The sequence below is a fragment of the Rhinopithecus bieti genome, unplaced genomic scaffold (genome assembly GCF_001698545.2).
Source record: "Rhinopithecus bieti isolate Rb0 unplaced genomic scaffold, ASM169854v2 scaffold_23234, whole genome shotgun sequence".
Lineage (NCBI taxonomy): Eukaryota > Metazoa > Chordata > Mammalia > Primates > Cercopithecidae > Rhinopithecus > Rhinopithecus bieti.
In genome coordinates, this window is record NW_016810724.1 from 66,186 (window position 1) to 81,272 (window position 15,087).

The 15,087-nt window shown below is 37.1% G+C and overlaps 1 protein-coding gene across 1 annotated transcript in view; it reads right to left on the bottom strand.

Annotated features, from left to right (window-relative positions):
- Positions 1 to 12,824, bottom strand: part of LOC108542601 (protein unc-13 homolog C-like) — a 43,148-nt gene extending 30,324 nt beyond the window's left edge. Inside the window, 1 exon segment of the mRNA XM_017892680.1 lies at positions 12,016 to 12,824. The gene's annotated coding sequence lies outside the window, so the exon portion shown is untranslated.
- Positions 12,825 to 15,087: the final 2,263 nt, after the last annotated feature.

The following is a 15,087-nucleotide window of genomic DNA, read 5'->3' on the forward strand; positions in this document are numbered from 1 at the left end:
ATGATCTGTTTTTCATAGACGACCCCATTGATATGTGGAATAATTATCTGCATGTTTGGGATAATTCAAAGAGTCCTGAATAAGTAAGAGAATGGGACAAAAACAGGTAGATATTTTTTAAAGTCCTTTTCCCTATTAAAACATACTCTCTTTAAGAGAGTCTTTAAGAGAGTATGTGTTAATAGGCTAAACATACTTATCTCTCTTTACGAGAGAAGGCAGGCTGGGCGCGGTGGCTCATGCCTGTAATCCCAGCACTTTGGGAGGCCAAGGCGGGCGGATCACGAGGTCAGGAGATCGAGACCATCCTGGTTAACATGGTGAAACCCCGTCTCTACTAAAAATACAAAAAATTAGCTGGGCGTGGTGGCGGGCACCTGTAGTCCCAGCTACTCGGGAGGCTGAGGCAGGAGAATGGTGTGAACCTGGGAGGCAGAGCTTGCAGTGAGCCGAGATGGCGCCACTGCACTCCAGCCTGGGCGACAGAGCGAGACTCCGTCTCAAAAAAAAAAAAAAAAAAAAAAAAAAAGGAGAGAGAAGGCAAGTCTACCTAATAGAGAAGAGGCAAGTCTACCTAAGAAAGAAGGCAAGTCTACCTAAGAGAAGGCAAGTCTACCTAAGATTCAGCAGAGAAACTCCTAGTTATCATGGCCTAGTTACCTTTTGGACAAGCTGACCTGCTCTGCCTTCATGAGTTTTGCCTCAAGTAAGTAAGCCTTGTCCTTTAACTTGCTTAGGAATAATGGACAGGGTCACAGGAAGAAACATAAATACTGAACCGTGTTAAACTCTTCACCCATTTTTTTCCTCTGATCCTCCTTATCGTGACAGTGTCAGAGACCTCCAAACTCTGAGATGCAGAACTATTGCAGTCTACCCGTCAGCACTTAGGATTAGCCCCTTTTTAAAGCAGCTATCAGAGTAGCCATGCTGGCTGCTGTCTTCAAGAAAAGTGCAATTATATACTAGTATAAATAAGTCCATACTTTCAAAAACAGGTAAATCAATGATGACTACTGCTTTACAAAAGCATTTAGCGCAATTTTCCTGAAAACAAAAATTTCCTTCCCTAGAGAATTTAACATTATGGTTAATTTGCAGATATTATTCTATTTGACTATTTGTATATCTGAGAGTAAAAAAAAGAAAACATGTTTTACGTGGCATAATAAACAAAACAGAAATGTCCTACATTTGCCAAAGAAGAAATAGATTTAATGGCAAAACAGATAAAACATGAGGAGTTACAGTTTTAATTTAAGGCCACTGCCCTGTTGTGGTATCTTTAGAAACTGTTTGGACTAATATTTATTCTTTTTTTTTAATCCATGAATTTCCTACCAGGCTATTATTTCAGGCAGAAGCCAAGAAACATTGCCTACATTTTTTTTTGTCTGTTTTTTGTTTTTAACAATTAAGCAGTGCTTGTTAATCAGATTTTGTTGACAGCTTTCCAGGACTATAATTGAGGTTACATAACCTTGCCTTCATTGATAAATGCAATTGAGACACTGTGTCTAGATGAGAAATATTCTGATCACAATTTGGAGGGGAGGTATCTATTTAACAAATTCAAAAATATTGAACCATATGCTGACATTAGAGAGACAGCTCAATTTCCTCTGTACTGTTTTACTCACACCAAGCATGGCATCTATGAAAAAGAATTTTTATGAGCCCACTACCTGCATGATAGTCAACACAGAGTAGGTTACTGATGATGATGAAGAAGTGAAAGATATATTCAAGGGGAAATCTAGCAACCTAGAAACCTCAATTTAAATTCAAAAGCTTTAAAAATACTGACAATATGGAGATACCAACAAATATTTTGTTTGCAGCAAGAAGTGACTCTTTGATGTCTACTTCATGAAATTCAGACCCAACAATAGCCCTGCTCCTTACCATACTTTTCTCTGTTCCAACCCAAGATACCTCTTTACGTCTCTGCTTGGAAAGAATGTACTTTCAAATCCTCCCTAGCAGACCATTCCTGTTGCAATACTAAATCTTATAATTCTATATTCATATTTCCTTCCCCCAAAAGATGCAAGAGCTTGTGACGGCAGGTCCTTTGTGATTCATCTTCACATTTCTTCTGTGCAACCTAGCTAAGTGCCCAAAGGCATCTTAAATAACAAAAACAGCCTCCTGGGCTCCACTCACAATAATTTTATTTTTTTGTGTCCCATAAACATTTTGTCTAGAATATTTTCGCTGACCAATAATAATACATATCATCCCCTCTTCTTTAAAATATCAAGAAAAATTATTGTAGGAACTATTTTTTGTATTAATAATGTCAAACACAGGAAACTGCTGTATTGTATCCCATCAGAACCATTTTAATCCACCGAGGTTTCTTCCTTCCCTCCTCATCCTCCCATACCTAATATAGGTAAGCATTCTGCTAGTTTTGCAGTGAAGAGAACAACAGCATAAGACTTGCCCTCAAGGAACTCACAGTCTAGTGAAAATAGAAGAGAAGGCAGATACAGGCACTAGAAATTCAGACCAGACTGGATGGTGAGGGAGAGAAGTATTGGGAAAGCCAAGCCTTTAGGCCTCTGCACAGATAACCACACGTTAAACTCACACAAACACATTTGGTCTGAAACTGAACTTCATTTATCCTGCAAAAGCTGCTCACAGTTCTGTAATTAACCCAGAGGAAACCTCCTAGATGCCAAATGTTTTATAGATAGTTTAATTAGGGCAAAAGTAGCAACTCGAGACAGGAAATATATCTCTCAATCAGGAAAGAACAGAGACATCCTTCAGATAGCCTAAGGCACACAGCAAGAACAGAAAATGTAAACACAGTCACATCAGTGCACTGGGATTACTACACTGAATTTTGTGGGCATGTTTCAAACCCAAGCTTGGCTATCTGCTATTGTCCATGACAGTCCTCCCCGTCTTCTTCCAGAGCCCATTGCCAAGTCCTCAGGACATGCAAACGAATTGTAGGAGTACTGTAAGCAAAAGGTAACTAAGATAATCCTGCTAGTACTCAAGAATATTAAAAACCAAAAAAAAGGAGCCCGTCTTTCATGTTTAGAACTGATGTTCTACTTTCCCTTCTGTAGGATGCTGGCTTTGAATTGCTATTCTGGAGGAAGTGATCGATTTTGCGTAACTGCAATCTTTTTTCTATTCCTCTTTAACACCAATTGTTTTCCTCTGGCAAGATTATGTGTTAGGATCCAGGTCTATTTCTCCCAAGGCAAATAATCCATATAGGAGGTTAACTTACTTTCCCAGTGATTTCTACTACCTTCCAAGCCAAATAAAATAAAATTTGAATTACCCAGACAGCCATTCCTCATCCCTAACAATGTATTATTTAACCAACTAGGAAATGCCTATTTATCTAAAATATCTGTTTATCAATTTCAAATAATTAGGAAATGAAATGAAGACCTATTATGTTAAACATAGTTTAATATTTTATACTGTAGGAAGCACTAAAGAGAAATCTTAAGAATCTTTCATGTCATCATAATGTATATCATTATTGTGCAATATTGCAGACAAAAGATAAGCCAATCTATAAGTAGTATCCTCACCTGTAAATATCTATTATATTTATCCTTCTTCTAAAGCTATTACCATAAATTAGTTAATTGTTCATTAATGTTTGAATTCCAGATAAATAGGATTTCAGAGTGTCTCTCCACTATAGTTGAGATTGGTTGGTTTTATCACTCACTTTCACAGACATATAGTAACAAATTTATTTGCATTAACATATGAACAGGCTTTGCTTTTTGGCCCATTTTCATCTGATGTTAAGTAGTACAGTAAATTATCTGTCCTCTAAGAGTTTTAGATAACTAAGAGATTAAGTTCACAATGAAAAGGGAGACAATATGTGACTGAACTGAGAAGCAATTGAAAAACAGACATTCAGAAACTGTAACTACTTTAATAAGTACTTTCTTGGTGCTGTATAATTTTTAAAAAACATATCTAGTGTTTTATAATCTTAATTAAATTTGGAATTTTTTTCATATCTGGTGTGCTTATCAAATTTTCAGATTTCTAAGAAATGTCTTATTCATTCTCATAGAAGGATTCTGTATATTCCTAAAACAACAATCAACAAATAATATCTTGTCGGTAGGGCCTGAGTTACAGAGAAGTGGAATCAACTCTAAGAGAAATTCATCAAGGCTTATAGTGTCAAGTGTCTTAAGAGAAAGGTAATATGAAATCTAGAAACAAAAGGAAAACTTACAAAGCTAGGCTCAAGTTGTCTCTCAACAGATTCCAGAGTTGACCCCACATTTTGTCTCTCTTAATTGGCATTCCTTCCCCCTTTCAAGTTCAAAGAAAGACTTCAAGACACATTTTGCTTAGACTTTTTGTTCACTCTTGGAGACGTTTTCTTCCAACATAAAATATCACAGGTGAGTGTACTTGTCTATAACGAGGCACACTGCCTCCTATCTTGAAATACATAGATGCTCTAAGAATTTCCTCAAGAAAACTTAAAAAAGAGATCAGTAGGGGTTCCTCCCTGGATTTCTTTCCATAATCGTGGCTATTAAAAAATCCGTTGGGAGCTAGATGCCATCAAGCAGGACCCACAGTAGCAGAGAAAACAACATAAACATGTTAAATGTGCTCAGGAGGGAGGCAAATGAAAGTTGAGATTATCAGCTGGAGTCAAAATGGGAAGATTTAGACCAAAGGATGAGAGGAAGGATATGGGATATAGATCCAGTGAGGAAAATATTATTACTACAAAAACCAAACAGACGAAAGTAGTAGTTTCAGAACCCCGTGATCAATAAGAGGAAGACAAATGCCATAGTAAGTTGACATTGACCTGTAATGTGACATGGTTATGACTTCAGGTAGGCAGCTCCCCTACTAATAAAAATCCGTCTTCCATGGCTTTCATAGCTATACCTCTTCTGCCTTTCAGTGGTCGTGTTCATGAGCTACATGGACACTAGATCCTGACGTTCGTGTTCACCACAATTACTACTGAAGTCAGGAGCCTGAAGAGTAAGAATAAATCAGCGTTGCTGGTCAGACTCTAGTCTCTCTTCTTGTTCCCAGGAGCATTTTACAGTGGTAGACACTTCATGAAACCCACATCAGCTGTACTATAGAAAGTCAAGAAAAAGACAAAAGACCCCATCAAAAAGTGGGCAAAGAATATGAACAGACACTTCTCAAAAGAAGACATTTACACAGCCAACAATCATGTGAAAGAAATCTCAACATCACTGATCATCAGAGAAATGCAAATCAAAACCACTATGAGATACCATCTCATGCCAGCCAGAATGGTGATTATTAAAGAGTCAGGAAAAAATAGATGCTTGTCAGGCCGTGAAAAAACAGGAACGCTTTTACACTATTGGTGGGAAGGTAAATTAGTTCAACCATTGTGGAAAACAATGTGGCGATTACTCAAGGATCTGGAGCCAGAAATACCATTTGACCCACCAATCCAATTACTGGGTATATACCAAAGGAATATAAATCATTCTACTATAAAGACACATGCACACACATATGTTTAGTGCAGCACTATTTACAATAGCAAAGACATTGACTCAACCCAAATCCCCATCAATGATAGACTGGATAAAGGAAATGTGGCACATATACACCATGGAATACTATGCAGCCATAAAAAAGTATGAGTTCATGTACTTTGCAGGGACATGGATGAAGCCGGAAACCATCATTCTCAGCAAAGTAACACACGAACAGAAAACCAAACACCACATGTTCTCACTCATAAGTGGGAGCTAAACATTGAGAACACATGGACACAGAGAGGAGAACAACACACACCAGGACCTGTTGGAAGGTGGGGATTGAGGGGAGGGAACTTAGAGGACGGGTCAATAGGTGCAGCAAACCACCATGCACATGTATGCCTATGTAAGAAACCTGCACATTCTGCACATGTATTCCCGTGGTTTTTTTTTTTTTTTTTTTTTAGAAAATAAAGAATAAAAAAAAAAAGAAAGTCAATAAGATTTGCTGCCATAACGCTATGGAAAATGCATATAAGCCTATATTAGAATCTTGGAGTGACTGATTTAATCAGAAATAGCTGTCCAAAGAACCCCAATCTGCCATAAATGTGCTGATAAAGTCATTACCATTTTAGAACACAGCAGAGGTTTCAGTTTCCTTCTGACTTGAGTTATTTTTCTTGTTATTTCCAACTTTGCATACCATACTCTTCTTCCCTTACCAGTTTTTTTGGTCTAATAACATATACATTTCAAATATAAGAACAAATATTTACTGAGCATTTATCTTCAATACACAGATAATGACAAATTTACAGCCAGTGTTCACTGAGGAGTTCCTTTATGTTATTTAACTTAATCCTCCTGTAAACTCTGTGAAGCAGTGGTCTTTATAGTGTCATTATTTTCTAGTTGAGAATTCAGACTCAGAAATTTTAAGTAACTTGCCAAAGTTTGCACAAACATTGTACTTAAGGAATTTATTCTCTAGCTAAGGCTTTTAGAAAGTAACACGCAAAAATATAGGTTTTAACTGTAATCCAAGACCAAAGAAGAAATCTCATAAGAGAGTATATGATGCATTAGTAAATTAATCAGACAAATCATTTACTACTGTGGAATTGTATAAAATGTCAGTATCTGGAAATTGCATAATCTGTTTAATTGGGGCAGAGACTGGATAAGGAAATAGAAAAAGAGATAAAGCTGGAAAGGCAGTCAGATCTGGTTGTAAAATATATTGTGCCATACTAAGTGTTTAAGGCTTTAGTTTGTAAACAATATAGTGTCCTTGAAAATTTTTGACCAGGGAGTGACATATGTCACATTCAAAGCATTTTTAGGACAATGAATCTGGCAGTAGTATGCAGAACAGATGCTTAGAGAAAAGGATCATACAGACAAAACAATTGGAAGATTCAAGCTGTATTCTAGGCATAAAGTTATAAGAACTTGAACTAGGGTGGTGTTAATAGGAAGATAACATAAGACATGGTTGGAGACCATGTGTTAAAGAGAAAACAAGAGTAATTGAATATGAGCCATGAGAGAGGATAAGGCAGTGAGGATGATTTGAGAGTTGGGTCTGAGAAACTGAAGCAATCAGGAAGAGGAGCTGCTTGAGAGACCCAGAGCTGAATTTCTTGACTTTTGAGACAAGTTAGTGGAAATCCTGTCAAAGAGGTAATAGAGGCCACTGAAGAAATTCAGGTCACCAAAACAAAAAGTAGAAAGAGAGGATCAGGAATGTTCCCACTCAAGGCTAAATGGAGAATGAAAGCAAATATGGGAGGCATTTTTTTTTTTTTTACTTTGCTGTATTTATTTATCAAGCATTACATTTATTATTTTTAAAAATATGCTCTTCAACCACTCACCAATAATATTGTGGCAACTTCTTGTGTAATGAAGCAAAATCTTCTAATTTTAGGGATTATTTTCTAAGAAGAATCAAATATTAACTTTTACATATATGAAGTTATCAATATATTTTGCCTCTTACCAATAACCCTCTTTGAAAGTGAAAAGGAAATACAAATTTTCCTTAGGTTTGAGAAGCTTCATAGTTAAATTTCCCCTTCAGCCATGAGAGCTCCCTACAGCCCTCCTTTGTCTAACATATTCTCATCCGGTGTGCCAATTCAGAGAGGAAGACACTGGAGAGAGTCAATCTATTCCAGGAACTAAGTAGAGTAGGTACATATACTTTACTTTTAAAAGCATTGTTCCATAAATGACTCTTAAAAAGTTAGCAGCTAAGTATCCTAATGCTATTTGTTTCTTGTTAACGAAGTAGCAGTATTCAACATCTATCACAGCTACAGCAAATATTTTATGAGTCACAGTAAAAAGCCTTATACAAAACATGCAGTTCCATGGATTATAATTAAGCCAATACTTCTGCTTAGTTGTCTGAAGGAAAACAAGTTGACAAATTTCTTACTCAATTCTAAAACCATGAACACTGTTTCTTCAGTTTATCATGTAGGCAAACGCTATTTACCAAACCTCTAGCCTCTCAGGAGAAGCAAGTCAGAGTCAAGTAATTCTGTAGCTACATTTCAAATGGAGTCAAGCCTACAGAGTCTGCACGATGCAGTTTCTATAGAATCTCTGAGTCGGGGAACTAGAGGGGATCTCCATGAACATCTAACCAGTCTAACAGACAACCAAGGCTTACAAAGAAAATGATGGCCTAAGTTTACCCAGTCAATTGGTGACTGAGCTAGGATTTGATTAATTACAGTATTTTCTATGAGATAGGAAAAAACACTGGACTCTTCTTGTTGGAATGTGTCATTCATTCTCTAGCTTTATCTCACTGGTAATTTTTACTTAAGATTTCTCATTAATAAACAAAGCAACTATTTAGACTTTTTCAGTTGTGTGCCACTTAACAATGACATGATTCAAAACACAACCCTTCTTCCTCCAATTATTCTGGGACCATATCAACAGTGCCTCCTCTCAGAAACGTGCCTCAGGGAATGTGCCTAAGCCATTAGTTCTTCCCACCTATAAAATAGAAATAGCCACCCACTCTGTCCAATCACTGCTCTTTTTCTTTTATATTTTGCATGCTTGGAGAAGCTACTTCTAGAGTAAATAATTTCAACTTATAAAACACATGAAGCAAAATATTTTCATGCAAAACACTTTTTCCCCATCAAAAAAACATATTGCACCCAGATTCTCAAGAACCAGAAGGCTCAGAAACAAAGTATGTTTTATCCTGAACACAAGATTTGGGCCAACAAAAATTGGTTGTTGGGAGCAAAAGACAGGCCGAAGATGGGATTGTGAAAATGTAGGGAGAAAAGAAAATATTTGAAAGGGAAGTCCATCTTTTATAATTACTTTTTACAAATACTTCGAAATCTCTGAGTACAATTTATAATGTTGAGTTCCTATCTAGCATTTATTTCTACAAAATATTTTCTTAACTCTTTATATAGGAAGAGTAATATAAAACTCTCTTCCATAACAAGATTATAATTAATTTCTCTATGCTGAGGCTAAAATATACAATATAACTAGGATATAAAGAGATGGAAAATATTTATGCCTACTGCATCGCAACCATTTTGACAAGAGATAGAGAAACAATTCAGTGTGTCTTCTTGTCTACTTCTCCTTTGGAGGACTTTTGACCTAGAGATTAGAATATTTATTCCTGTCTCCCTTCCTATGCCTTAAAAGACGATGAGGGAAACAAACACTGCTGTGGCGTTCATTATCTCTGTAGAGATTACAGAACTGGTGACCAGTCTTTTGCATGCTCAAAAACTACAGATTGAGAGGGCTATTAATAAATCTTTTTTTTTTTTAAGCTAGAAGAAAGTTGGAGCCTAGTGATCCAACCACAGACAACTTAAGATCCAGAAAGGATTTGTAATAACAACAGAAATACAAATTTAATACCTTGAATTTGTGATTTTTTGCTACAGTTATTCTAAATGCATATTGCCAAATGAATGGATATTAGGTGCAAACTATGACCTATTTAGAAAGTGGCTTTCTAGCTATAAAAGTGTATTTCAGAAACAAACTTGGCATGTATTTAAAACTCTGAAAATTTCTAGCTGAAAGCAGGATTATTTTTCCTGGGTGACAAAGTGATCCTAATGTCTTCAAAAATTCTAGAGAATGCCCTTCTGTAGTAAAGACTAGGGGATGGAAAGAATGAATAACAGAAATGTGTATGTTGAAACTGGAAGACAATGTACAGGTGGCATAATACTTCAGAGAAGTTATGGCAGGGTTTATGCATTGCATTAGCTAAAAGGTTAACAGAAATGAAAGTGCCTAAAGAATTGGGGAAAAGATATTATCATACCAAAAGTGTCTGATATTATAAAACAGAGGTTTGCCCTAAGTCGGCAAAGACAACGAAGTACATTCTCTTCTGCACTGACCTGCCTCCCAACCCCACCTCAGCCCTAACATACATTTGGTGTGTTTTGTCTTTAAAAGGGGAATCACTGCAATTATCATGTGTTTCCAATGATCCATGGGCTTTTAAGCAACTAGTTCTGTGCACCACATACTATATTGCTTCATATTTAAAGACTAGCAACCATAGCAAGTTATTATATAGCCTGGAAAGGAAAACAGTTTACTTTATTAACAACAAGCACATGAAAAGTGATTTCTCTAGGCTTCACTAACAGTTTACCTCATATTTCACCTGGGCATGAATTTACCTAGCACATAGTGATGATCTCTGGAAGGAGTTTCCAGATTTCTTTAATTGAAGTCTAACAACAAATTATTGAATGCTAGGAAATAAACTCATACCTATTATCCACCTTCAAATTCTACTGAAAAAACATTGGCAATTCTACTGAAATTACTTTCTCAACAAAATTCCCTTATAGTTTGAAAATACAACTTTGTAAATCAGAGTTTCAAATATTCTTTTAGATGATCTTTTATCAGTTTATTAGTTTAAAAAATATTTAATGGTTTCAGTAAGATTACTGCTATAGTGTTTCACCTACAGACATCATAAGCTTCTTTATACAAGATGTCTACATAGAAGAAACACAGAATGTTTTTCACTCCCTGCTAACAAACATAAACTTAATACTTTGCTCATCTTCTAAATCACTCCTCTTGTCTCAAGAATTGCCTGTACTTACTCACCATATTTTGACATTGTTGTTGTTATAGTAATGTGTGGAATTTTCAAACAAATGATTTTCTCATTTTGTTTACGGCCTAAGTTCTCCAGATCGCTACCATTTGGCAAAAATGAAGTTTATAGTTTTCAAAGAGCAGGGTGGTGATTTACTTTACAGTAGGCATAAATGACAATTTAAAGCCCACTTACCTCTATTACATTTGAACTTTTTAATCATAAGTGGGAACAACAATAATTAAAAGCCAGGGTCCTAGAGTTTTGACATTAACTCTGTGTTAACACTAAAAAATCTATTAAATATTTTATATATACAAAAATGTAATACTTCCTCATTCTCATTTCTCCCCTCCAGAAGATTTCATTTAATATAAACATATGTACATTTAATTTATTGACAATTTAACCCACTTTGATGAAAAGTATTGATGAGCAAAAGGTGGTAAGATAATTTTCTAAAAAGCATTTTTTTATTAATTTCAAAATTATATAAACTTACAATCTTAGCTTCTTGAAGAAATGCAGAATATTTTAAAACTAATCTTTATACATATTACTCACCCCAAACCTCTTTCATTTTTTTGCTTAAAAGCCTTACAAGGAAAATTGATTTTAAGTTTTATCATCTCCATCTAGGTACTAAAGACAGTCAACATTACTATTGTTGTATATCTGTCTTTATCTTGATGATACAAGTATATCGATGATGTAATTGCAGAAGTTAGGGTTTACTCATGCTGTTGGACCAAAGAGGTTTTTTAGACTGCCTCCTTGAGCACCACAGAACAGTTGTAAAACAGAACCAAGCACACAATTTAAGCAATTCATCTCTTGAAAGTAAATCTACAGGATCTTCTTCTTGAAGAACTGATGAAGAGCTAGAAATAAAAAATCATTGGTAAAGCTTCATCTGCTTCAGACTGGATGCTGAGCTGGAAAAACACTTGGGTGACACACTATTTTATGACATCTTGGCTTTTAACCCTTTCCTAGAAGCCCTCAACTTTTGTTCTCTGTTGAGCTCTATTTTTTTCTTCCAAAATTCCAAGAGATTATGGAATATCCCAGCCTTTCGTCTCAACCCTATTTATCCCTAGGTACATATTCTCCTGAAAGTTGACTGGAAACTAAGCAATCATTTATCATTCTGAATTTTTTTTTTGAAAAAGCAATGACTGAGAAGTCATGATGCTCCATAGAATCATGTACATTATAAAAACAGGAGAGCCGAGATTTTACAAATGCATCTACTACGCTAAGAGAACCCCATGGTTGTGGTTCCCAAGTGCAAACAAAAAGAAGGCACAAGAAAATGCAGACACAAAATCGCATGCAGATGAAGCAGTGCATGCAGCGGAGGAAAGACCATACCTGAGGGATTCTCCTTTAAAAAAAAATGTGCACGCCAGCTGGGTTGTTCCTCTCCTCCTTTTGGAGTATATGTGTTTTCCTTTTAGGAACACCACTTGCGATTGTGTTTCTAGTCTCGTTTCCTTTATTCAGTCACAAATAGTTAGAGCAGGAGTGGAAGCTGCGTCCCAGGGATCCGACTCGTGCAATCAGGCATGCCTTGGTCTGCAACCGTGTCTGTTCTTTTCTTGTCAATTCTATCGCGCTCCCCGGGTAGCCTCCGAAGCAATTCTACAACTTAGCTGCTGGCAAGAAACTGCCTTTCCCTCTTCTCATTGCCAAATACCTTCCGCAGCTCATTTCTCATCTCTTTCTCCCAGAAAGCAAAATGGGATCTCTCCCGTGTGTTGACGAGCGCCCAGGCTCATCAACAATTGAGGGTGAGGAGCAGCCGGGCTGAGTGCGTGCTGGGAACTTCACACATCGCCGGCTGCGGCTGAGGCTTTTTTGAATGCAGCACCAACACTGCGATCCCCAGCCTCCTCCACCAAGAGAGACCGGGTTCCCTCTCCTGCCGCCGTAGCTGCACGGAGCAGCTCCGAGAGGGTGAGCCACAGCCCCTGCTCACAGGAGACGCACTGTAACCACTGCCAGGTGTGGCCTTCACCACCGCACTAACAACTAACTGTGTGGGACACAGCTTCATCGCTGGGAGACGCCTGGATGCCAGAGCTTCCTCAGCCTGTCTTTCCTTTCTCGCTGGATGATGACCTACGAGACGGTCATGGCCAATTCTGCTAGTGGAATAGCGTGAATAATACTAAATTACTCATGCCATTCAACAATGACTGTTTTAGATGTACTTGGCTGTACTTGGAATTATGAAAGTATACCGCACACAGTATCATTCCCTATTAGCCACCAAATGCAGCTAACAGGACCCCTTATTTAAATAGAGGGGATACTGACATCCCATCCCAGTTGGTTTTTCCTCTTATTTTTGTGGAAAACCATTTGAAGGTGATTCCTGAACAATCTGAATTAATGACACATGCATAAATCAAAGTCAGAAATGATGGGTAACTTATAGTGATACAAAGGTTTTTCTTCTCACTTAGGAATAATGTCTTTTCATTTGATGTTAACATGTTAAAGATCTGACTGGGAACTGAATGGACTTGCTTTCTCTTTTAGTTTTGCTGAGTAGAGGAGGTGGGGGGAGTAACAGTTCCCACTTTCCATCAATAAAGCATTTTCAATCCTCTAATCCTCCTGTTGAAACAAATAAAAAGTACTGAATCTTAAAATAGAGCCTTAAAGCAGCTCGAGGCCTGGAATAATTTGGAGGTTTTAAGCTACATCTGCTCTACTGCTTACTTTAAATTTTACTTTTCTTTGCTTTTTAGAAAATGGAAGGATATTTCCAGGACAGAAGAACGTCAACTAGCAGCTGTGGTTAAACAGTATGAGAAGCATATATACAGATCTGTATGGCATTTTTCAGTACATGGAGGGATGAATATGTCTTGACTGACATTAGACTTGACTCCACCTAAATATTCAATAATAATAGTTGACATCAAAATAAACAGTTAAACCAGATGTAGCATTTTTTTGGGAAACTTGTGGCAAAACATATTTCACCTACCATATGTGACAACCGATAAATAACCTCTCCATGATGTTTAAAAAAGTGTCCCCAAATGTGACACAATATATATGCTGGATACTAGCAGCTGAGCCCTCCCCATTCCCAGCTACCAGCGTCACCTTTAATTCAGAGCAGCGCAGCTTCCCTTACCTGCTGCTTAAGTGACTGTTAATGGACCTGAGCAGCTGCTCAAGGTCTAATGATCTGCATCAGGGGCAAGTACCAGGGCAGTCTTATTCCTGCCTTCACTCCTCACTGGAGTGGCAGGCAGGACAAAGCTCTGCTGCCCCCGGCTGTAAGCACTGGAGAGTAGCACAGGAAAACCAGTTAGACCTAAAAGTACCTGACTTGACTTTTTTTTATACAGAAAAACTCAGGCTAGCCAATACACTATTTTGAAGAATGAGTTTTAATACATAGAGAAAAGAACACCTATTCACTGAATCTGTTCTCATTTTTTTTGGTGTGAAATAACCACTCTAAAATGCAGAAGCAGTGGTCAGCTGAGAGACCCCAGCACCCAGAATCAGGTAAATGTGCATACATCTTCAGTAAATTTGGATTTAATGTCAGTGATGCAAATGCTTAAACCTACAGAAAGAAACAAATGAAAGATGATTCTAGCCATGAGTGATCTATAAAACATGCATGTAGAAAAATTAGCCGGGCATGGTGGTGGTTGCCCATAATCCCAGCTACTCAGGAGGCTGAGGCAGTAGAATCACTTGAACCTGGGAGGCGGAGGTTGCAGTGAGCCAAGATTGCGCCATTGTACCCCAGCCTGGGCAACATAGCAAGACTAAAAAAAGAAAAAATAAAGAAAAAGAAGAAAAGAAAATAAATGTAGTGCCATGAAGAGTTGTGAAAATATTGCTCTAATTCAAATACTCTCATAGAGGAAATGAATCACACCAGGGGTGGTAATCATTAGTTTTTATTGGAAAGAAGAAATTATGTTTCATGAATGCTTCAATGCCAGTATATGTGTTTTAATGAATGCAATGCTAAGCTCTAATAATCAGTATTCTGGTCGTATATTTCAAAATGGAAATTGTTTACAGCTCTGAAAGTGGCAGGAATCATGTATCTGAGGGACACTGACTGCTAATAAAATATGTTGCTGTTAGAGTGGCAGAGCTTTATGACTTTATTGACCTCCAGGGACATCAAAATCCCTAGTAGAAATTTTTTGGCTTTTGACGACTAGTTTTCACTACTGAGTACCTGATTTGAATAATGTATAATTACAATGATGAGATTACAACAGTAAGAGCCATGTTCTTATCAGTAAGATGCATTCTGTTTCTGCTAGAGCTTTCCACAATCTTGAATTAATAACATTAAACAACAGGGTAAGAAGTAATTTCTACTTACACACTCACCCCATCCACAGGTACATGCCTCAAAACTTACAGACGGATGGATTAAATAATAAGATCATT